The 10,000-nt window shown below is 41.5% G+C and overlaps 1 long non-coding RNA gene across 1 annotated transcript in view; it reads right to left on the reverse strand.

Annotated features, from left to right (window-relative positions):
* Positions 1-467, reverse strand: part of LOC138037757 (uncharacterized) — a 5,074-nt gene extending 4,607 nt beyond the window's left edge. The window contains exon 1 of the long non-coding RNA XR_011130090.1: positions 250-467. This is a non-coding gene — a long non-coding RNA (uncharacterized lncRNA). The remainder of the gene's footprint in view (positions 1-249) is intronic.
* Positions 468-10,000: the final 9,533 nt, after the last annotated feature.

A 10,000-nucleotide genomic window follows, 5' to 3' on the forward strand; every position in this document is an offset into this window, starting at 1 on the left:
CAGATAAACAGAGAAATGAACACACTTCACTAATAATTTGCAAATAGCCTATAGACCTATGCGATCTGTTTGTGTCAGAAAGCCTGGAAAATGCCGAGATAAGACACCACCACATCCCTTTACCAGTGGTTCGCATTCAAAGAAAATAATCCAGAGGAATTATTGATGCATCCTCTACTTTCACACTTGTTCCGATATTCATTTAGAGATAGAAACAAACAAACACGGAAGTAGATCAAATAAACTCACGTGTGCTCACAGGAGAGCCCGCAGATGCCGCGGACGTCTCTGAGAGGCAGTAAACAGTAAACATAAGGAAAGCAAGCAAAACCAAGGGAATAAAACAGTTCCTTGCCATCGTCGAACAGGGAAGAGATGTTCCCTTCAAAAGGCCACACTAACAGAAGCAAAGGCAGTCCAAGCTCATGACATGAACATAACTCTTGCTTTCTTGGGGTGTCGTGTTACGAAGATGCCAATTACGGATCATTTTCAGTATTCGATCGGGCAAAGTGCCTTACGTAAAAGCACTGTCCAAAAATACATAAACTTTGCGGACTGTAAATAGTCTTACATTAACACAGTTATACATGTACGGCGTGTTAGATCGTTACACAAAGAGATTCCATCATAGTAGATCGAGTTCCTGAGAAGAGTTTTAGAAACTTCAAGAAAGCAAATTGCATCAACCGTCTATTCATAGTTACCGGTACTTACGAAATAAGCCATAGAAGCCATAGAAGTCAACAATGTCATTTCTAGAATGTTCTTAGCACAAGACTAATAGAATTTTAGATGTCATAACAAACGTGATTAGGAAACCCAACAAACAGGTCATCGTGCGGTGTATCACGTTTTATAAATATCCGCTATATTCAGAAACGAAAATTGTAACTAGTTCATTACAAAATATTACAAGTTACTGCATGATTTTAGCATAATACTATTGAATAAGAAGTCCTATCTGTCAAGGTTTTAAAGTTATAAGTTGTTGGGAGGGGGAAGTGAGGCTCCAATGGAAAAATAGCAAGAGGCCGATATGCACTATGGGACTACCTGTGGCTGAAGCTTCCACTGAACACGGAAGGGTTGCAGTCCTACAGGATCAGCTATAGAATACAGGGCCATTTTCGAAGCAGTATCAGTTCAGTGGCTCTGCGGCTCCTCAATATAAATTTCAACGTTTAAAGGGCGAGTAAGGTATATCTTTGAAAGGCTCGGTGGCTCGTCAGCGAAATTCAATCACGAGTAAGAGTAAAATCGCTTCTTGTTCTTGAGAGTTGCGTGCTTTAGCGTACGTCTTTCCTCGACGCTAAACTTCTATTAAAAAAGGTCACTAGGGGAAATCGACGGTTTCGCCGCTTTAAACCGCATAAAATGTAATATTCTGTGAACAAAATGAACCACTGGTAAAGGGGATGTGGTAAAAAAAGTGTCTAGTCGTTCTAGCGCTGGAGCACTAATTGGGGACACTGTAAACTGAAGTTAAGAATTAACACAAATCAAGTCAAATTTTGGTTTCGAGGAGAGGGAAAACCGGAGTACCCGGAGAAAACCTCTCGGTGCAGAGTTGAGGACCAACAAACTCAAACCACATATGACGCCGGATCTTGGAATCGAACCCGGGCCACATTGGTGGGAGGCGAGCGCTCTTACCACTGCGCCATCCCTGCAGCCCTAATTTCGGCATTTTCCAGAGATATCGTATAGGCGCTATTTGCAAATTAGTGAAATGTGTTCATTTCTTTGTTTATTGCACGGGTAATTTCGTTGTTTGTTGCAAGATTTCACCGCCCATTCTTTGGTCAAATGAAAGGCTCCTGTGAGTCAGCTCATGCGGGATGAATTGAAGTAGGATTATCAAGGTCTCCTAAGGTCTGTCTCATGGTAAATAGTAAGTACGTATGCGCTATGCGTTTTTTCTGTGTTGCCGTTCCTGAACGGACTGGATCTGGAAGTTATGCGCATAGGGAGTACAACGTTTTTTTGCGGGGTTTCGATATAGCAATTCAGTCGAAACTGCATCGCATTTTTCCGTTTTTACGTGGGATGTCATAGACATACCACGTTATAAAACCAGTCGTAGTCACAAATGTGCAGGAACGCATTAAACCACCCGTACATGAAGAGCCGTGCTAAATTTTTTGCTGATGGCACGTGCTTCTTACTTAATTTAAGCCCTTTGGGCGGGGTTAGTACCTGAATGGGAGACCGACATATACGATGTTTAGCGTACAAGAACGGATTGCCTATTGTAGACGCTTTTTTCATCGTAATGCTTTTTTTTTTCTCAATCCAATACTCATATTTAAATGAATCGTGACCATTCTTAGCTTTAGGAGACTTAAATCTAGTTGTAATCATTGCTTATGAAAGAAATTTGGAGGTTTGAATCACTAGACGAACCGAGATGCCATGAGGACGATGAACATCTATCGAAAGTATGAGGCATGTGCAATGTGGCTAAAAGTAGAAAGTTTGGAATAAAAAGGTCAATAAACCGTTTGTGACCTTGATGAATACTTCCCACGATACAGTAAGTTGCCCAGTTTCCGGCCACTTTACATTGCAGTCCGGTTACAGCTGCTCGTCAGTAAACCGGCGGAAAATTTCTAAGATTTCGTTTAAAGATCGTCCATTTACTTAGTTTCCGGCCATCAATAATGATTCCGCGGAAAGAATATCGCCATTTCAGCATAGAGATATACACATTTTAACGTTTTGTGAAAACGAAAAAGCTTAGCGACCGTTCTCTGGGTGACTAAAGCAAAGCGATTTCTTAGGGTTGAGGGGTACGGAAAACTCAAGGAACTGAAGGGGGATGTACATTTTGGTAGGAAGTGCCCGTGGATCGTTTTTCTTAAAAATGTCACAAATCAGCAACTAGCACGTCATGAAGTTTTCAAGCGCTAATTAAAAATTGAAAGTGGTTCAGCGTTGTTTGTACTCTTATCGACAACGATATTCATCATCAGAGTGGTCACAACACCACATTTGTTGTATGGAGCTGCCACTTAAAGACATGCCTAAACACTTGGTCGAGACCGAAACAACTGTCCATGGCTGCCAATGACCCAGCTGAAATGATAATGCGCCTGCGTGACGTGATGCCCATCCCGGGTTCCATCGGGTTTGTTGCTCAATCTCGTTCTCACAGTCTCCGTTACCCTTGTCCAGCGGAACGGGCGCAGGAGGCTCTGGAATAATCCAAAACCGGAACCAGAAAACTCTGGTTCCGGTTTAATAACTGCGCGTGCGTAAGGGGTGACGGTTAGAGATCAACAAAAACACTGGAGTTCACCTTGCCATGAAAGCGCTGAATTTTCACTCTCCAGACAGTACACATGAGTATAACTACATCTCCTGATACACTCGAGACATTGAAACTGCGAAAAATAAAAAACTAACAACATACATTTTATCAATCAAAACAGATTTCGGTATCTGGTGTCACGCAAGTGACAATTGCTGTATTTTCAACAAAAAATAAGTTACGGAACTGGTAAGTTGTAAAACGATTTATTTCTAGATCATCTTCAACTTCTTACAGATAACTGCTTTTCAACAGCCAATCAAATATGGCCTTTTTTGGATTCGAACAGAGTTTTTCTTTCCCGACCGCTGACCAAGGGAACGATGACTCTGGGAACGAGATTGGTTTCGTGCTATGGTGTGTTAACCTAGCCTGTGTACAGCCGCCCGCTCTCCGAAAAAAAAATCCGGCGAGGAGCGTCTGTGATTTACCGTTAGTAATCATGTTCCGGAAAAAAATTTGCATACATTATTAAGTGATCTATGCTGACCAAAATTTGCGTGGCTCATATTTCGTTGGAGCTAAATTCTCAAAATGATGGTCGATGAGGTAGATTTCAAACGTGCATCGAAGAGAGTCTCTGATAGTTTTAAGATACCTTGGCTTTATAGCATAGAACCACTCTTAAAGGAAAGGACGTATTTGCAAGTCTTCCATCCAGGTACGGCTCTGATCTTCAGAACAGTACAGGTCGTTGCCGATGAGCTGTTATTTTCCTCGGTGTGTTCACATCTCAAATCTTCCAGGGCATCACGCTTTGTAGATTGTGCTTGAGAATGGCTAAGCTGGTCCGAGCAAGGCGTTGGGATTACATTGACTGATAAGGAATAGCGGGAGACGTTTTCGAGTGGACAATCTTTTGAATAGTGCTATATTCACCTCGTGAAAAGCGCTTTCGTTTCCTTTGCGCTGACAACAATTCCTACAAATGTACGTCGAATCGATTTCCACTTTACATTCCATAGATAACAATTCCGCTCGTACTTTAAAAGAAAAATCTCTTTGACAATCAAAAAGATTTTTATTCGTATTTTTACCGTGTGCATGCAAAGTACACACGAACTCGTCGTAAAATCTCTCACGGTGGTTCTCTGTTGATGTCGAGAAATAAAAATAAAAGCCAATCAAAACTCGTTGTTTCAATGACGTAATGATCGATGGGTAATAACCAACCAAATCATTTTCCACACATTCCAGGAAAAATCACGTGGTATTGAACACGATTATCAACGGTAAATCACAGACGCTCCTCTCAGATTTTTTTTTGGAGAGTGGGCGGCTGTACACAGGCTATGTTAACCTTGCTTTTAATGCGTTGTGACTGTAAATTAAGCCGTGTTTACGGCTTCAAAAACGGCGAAAATGGCCTTTGATAGAATTGCATTTAACTCGAAAAAACTGTTGAAAAAAATATGACTTCCCTACCGATGAACGATGGTAAAAGGACGATTCCACGAAGCAGATAATGCAGCTGATCTTCCCAAAATCATCTCCAACTAACCAAAGAAAAAAATCGATTGTTGGAACACATATATAAAGAGTCTAGCCCGCCCCACACGGTCACAAAATAGTATTGCTAATGCTGTACTGAGTTGCCATTGTGGGTCGCTTCCTAACCTGCGATCAAGCGTACTTTTCTTGAGACAGGGTGCTAAAAAGTACGCCTGATACAATTTCTTAACGAGTCGTCTACCACCCACCTGTCAAGAGTGATGTTATCATGTGTCATGCTATAAATGTGAGCCAATCAGATTTTACCGGAAATTACCTGCACGCTGCGATTCAAGTAAAGACACGACAAAAACAAAATAGCACTCTGGCTTTGATGTCTGCAATCAAAGCCATTTCTGCAAATCCTGCTTGACAGTTGGTGCGGTTTCTCTGTTAAAACCATCAAGCAACAAAGAATTTCGAGATAAAATGGCAGAAAAAGCCCGAATTCTTCATGCCATCATCAGGCGCAATCAACAGTAAAATAAACTTTATTTAAACTCGAATATTATTTTGAGATGCCAATAAAAGATGCTATAAAAATTGATATGAGGAAAATGGACTTTGAGAAATTCTAGTTTTTCAGCAGCAGCTACTCAGCTATCATTTTGTTAGAAGTGTGTTCAGATTGTTCAGCGATTCCGTAAACAGTGTCGAATTTCTCTGTCAAGCTCGGCTGATTCCCCGAATGTGGCAGCCCTAAAGTTCTATTCAGTTCTTTTTGGATTCACAACTTGTTGCTTCCGAATATATTCCAAAGGACTTGCCACAACTACAAACGTTTTCAAGTTGGTGGAAGAAGAACGATGCATTTTCTTCTAGAATGTTCGGGCCTGTATTAATAACACTATTGCGAAATCCTGTAGGAAGTACAACTGTAATGTGTCCTTTTACTCAAACCCTTCTTCGGATGCATTCTCTCCGATTTTCCTTTAAACATTTTTGAAAAAAATCTGAAGTCGAAGCAACAGCAGCTGTAAACAAAGCCTAAACATCACTCGTGTTGAAATCCTTCTTGGCGGCCATAATTTCATCAGCTGTTAACGGATTTACAAGAAGTGTGATTTGCAATTCTGTAACCAATCGGAGCGAGGCTCCAAAAGCTCTATTGTTTTTCGGCCAATCAGAGTAAAGTCCAGATTCTGGACTACGAACAGACGACTCGTTAAGAAATTGTATCAGGCGTACCTTTTCCCACCATGTCTAAGGAAAAGTATGCCTGATCGCAGGTTAGTCGCTTCCTTCCTGTGTGGTTTTTTCCATATTTAACGCGAATTGAGCCATTATCAGTGCCTTGGTAGTCAACGGTTATGGTGAAATACTGAGGTTAGACACTAAATTCTCAAGAGCCCACGATATTGAGTCAAATATTCCTGGATAAAGATTTCCCACGGCCACAAATCCACCGAAGAATTCAAGGGAAAAGGTTTTCTTTCCTTTCAATCCGCTAGCCGCGCAACTGCCAGTGACGTCATAATTTGAAGAGGACAAACACGTACCAAACGCAACCCAGGTTACGTTCATGGAGCGTCTAGTCTTTTCATGGTAGAGATGAGATTAACATATTATATAGATTTAGCCAAGCCAAAAAGCAGAGCTCCCTGCAGGTTATTTACATACTGCCTGTAGGGCTAGTGAAAATAAAAGCTTTCGAATTATCCGCGTTTTGATGTTTCTGGTTGCTGCTTTAATAATTAAATCATTAATTTTTCTTTACTTTCTTCTATACAAAAATTCATTGCCTAACTAGTGAATTCCACGGTAAATTTTACGCTAAAAATCGATATTGCATGAATTACAAAGCGATGCGTACGACATTGGTTTTCCGAGTGAAATTTACTTTGGAATTCACCGGTTTGGCAATGAATTTTTCTTGAACCGCATGAGTTTTAAAAGAAAACAAGCACACCCTCAGCGAGTGAATAGAAAGGTAAAAAAGCCATTTCAGAGTCAACTGTCAATAGCCAGCGAATAGGAATCACGCTAAAATTAGAAGCCAGAAAAAAACAACTTTGTCAGTTCAAGGTCAAAGAAGAGTTTTACTGATGTACTTTATTCCACTTTATATCTGAAAGCGAAATCATCCACATTTCGATGTATTTCATTGAAACACGCCAGGTTGGCTTGGAACAAGAATCGGCAAAACACGGCAATGCAACCAAGAAAGGACGACCTTCAAACAAGGTCCGCTCCAACACGTAAATAACGCTTAAGTGCTTTAAACAAACTTCTGAAAACACAAGCTAGTGAGATTGCCCCCTAATTTTACGAGAACTCATTGCGATGACGTGTTCATAACAAAAGGGCAAAATTTTCTTGTCACTGTCGAGGCAAACGGGGCAAACGGATTAAAAAAGCACTTGTTCGCTCGCACTTAAGAGCCAAACAAACTCTATGTCCAAAAGAGCATACTATTCGCGACAGTCCCTTTCACGCGCGCTAACAAGGAAGGGAGATATGTTCCCTCTCTTTGTTCCCGCACTAACGAGCCCAACGTTAAATACGGCCTTAAGACCCTAGAAGAACGCCAATACTTAAGCCCCGTTTACACAAGCAATTTTTATGTGACAACTTTTATGTGACAATTTTTATTTCCTCGTGTAGACGAGGGAAATTGGCAAATACATTTACTGAAAAGCTGGCGTGTTAGCTTTCATGTGCCAAATAAAAATTGTCCTACACGGAAGATTGCTCGTGTAGACGGCTCGTCACATAAAATGTGGCAAATATTGGTGGTCCCCAATCTTCCACTGAGAACGCGATCAAAATGGCGACCTCCACGCCGACCAGCGCTGCTTCCAGTAGAGGAATTTATTGGCCAGATCGAGTAATGACTTTGTTGCTAGAGGCCGTCAGAGAAAAGGAGAGTCTTTGGAACAACAAAAGCGAGGCATACAAGAACCGAAACCTGAAAAAAGTACAGTACGAGGAAGTACTGCAGTTGATAAAAGAAGAATTGCCAGACGTTAATCTCGTGCCTCGCCTTTAGGTGTCCAAAGTCATTACTGGCGCACTAAACTTCAAACTGTTGACAATTATTTGCTGTGCCATCTACACTCTCAAATATATTTGTCACATAAAAATTGCTCGTGTAAACGGTCCTTTAAACATCACACACATCAGATCCCACACTAAAACTAGAAAAACTCCCAACCAGCAAAAACTCAAACTAAGGCGAAACGCCGGTGGGAAAGGCGATAGTGAAATGGAGGAGGGTGTTCAAGTCAGTGTAAGAGTCTGCCAGGGCTTGGGCAGAAGAGTCGTGACGAGATAATAACTCTGAAGGACCTCCGGGACGTAAAACCTGCGCAACTTTTAAATAAAAAGTGAGAAGCTGTGGGAGCGAGGCGCCAACCAACATGCTCCATAATGTCTGCAAGCTGACTACCCGAAAGGGCTAAAGTGATGGCCAAGGCGGCTCTAAAGCTGTGCAAAGTTTCCCCAGGGAGGGCGTGAATAAAAATATCTACAGGCTGCCAGCCCTCGAGCGGGAAAACGGCAAAACAAAACACAAAGGATAATCGCAGAAGGGAAAAAAGACGCAAGAACCCACCCAAGGGATGGCAGCCTGAGCGTCGGTAATCTGACTAGGGTATTAGACATTCTTTCAGGTTACCATTGGAAAGGAAAAAGAAACGACTTGGAGGGAGGACGCACAAAAAAAAAAACACAAACAAAAGGGAGACACCGACATAAAATCGTTATAAACGAATAAATATGTAAAAAAGAGAAAACAGTGCGAAAAGAAATTACACTATGACAGAAACAAAAGGTGCCGCCAAACGCGGAGGAAACACAAAGACACAACAATTTATAGAACACCAAAATAGAAGCAAAACGAGGGAATACAAGGGCAAAAACCATGAAGACCAGGAAGTAACAAAAATCTAAGGCGTGCAAAACTAAAACTCGAAAATGGGGACCCGAACTGAATTCCACAAACATGAGTTCGGGAGACGAGACACGCAGAAAGAAAACACTGCGAAAAAAAAAAAAAACCCAAAACAAAACAAAAACAAAGAACTAAATAGGCGTCAGGGGAATAGCACTGGGCAAAGGCCAAAAATAATCGCGGCAAAGTACGAAAACAAACAACGTTTGAAAAAACTAAGGCCAAATAAGCACGCAGAAGCTAAAATAAAAGGGGGAGAGGAAAAGTACTACACAAAACCATTGATTGCGAGACGAAGGAAGAACATATTAAACAAACTAATAAAGTACGCGAGGTAACGGGAAGACATCGAGAAAAGGACTAAACAAAAACCCGTTGAGAGGCAACATATTCGAAAACACAAGATCGCGGAAAGGAAAGAAACAAAAAAATCATACAAGTAACAGGGACGGGAGGGAATGCACCGCGCAAACCCGACGCTATCAAGGCGAAATACGCGAAACAAAAAAAGTATTAAGCGAACAAAATCCCAAAGGGGCGAAGGAAAGACAGCACTGCGCAAGATCATGGTTTGCAAGGCGAAGCACACCGGCAAACAAACAAACGTGTGCAAAAAGGGGAAGGGAACTGAAGAGAGAAGCACTACACAAAACCGAAGTTTGCGAGGCGAAGCATACTCACATAACAGCTAAAACGTGTGCATAGGGGAAGGAAACGGAATAAAGAAACACTACACAAACCCGGTGTTTACGAGGCGGAGCAAGAGAGTTCCTGAACCTCGTCTGGAAACATTTTCCGAAAAATCATCGGTACAACAAGATCTTCAACAAAAACAACATAAAAGTCAGTAAGTCAGTTATAGCTGCACAGACAACCTGCAAACCATAATTAAGAAGCACAACAGAAAAATCCTCCAATCAAGCAAGACACCCTCCACGGAAAGCAACTGTAACTGCAGGAAGAAAAACGACTGCCCTCTGAAAAACAACTGTCTGACCTCAAGCGTCGTCTACAACGCCAACGTAACAACAGAAAGCGACCCCATCGGAAAGAACTACATTGGACTAACAGAAGGAACTTTTAAACAACGTTACACGCAGCACAAACTTTCTTTTCGGAACAGAAACTATTCAAACAGCACGGAACTATCAAAACATATCTGGACACTCAAAGACAGCAACACCAATTTTACAATTAACTGGAGTATTTTAGCGACCGCCCCGGCCTACAGCAACAAAATCAAGCGGTGCCACTTGTGCCTGACAGAAAAACTTTATTTAATTAGAGCCAAGAAGCCGTCTTTA

Source organism: Montipora capricornis, chromosome 2 (assembly GCF_036669925.1).
Source record: "Montipora capricornis isolate CH-2021 chromosome 2, ASM3666992v2, whole genome shotgun sequence".
NCBI lineage: Eukaryota > Metazoa > Cnidaria > Anthozoa > Scleractinia > Acroporidae > Montipora > Montipora capricornis.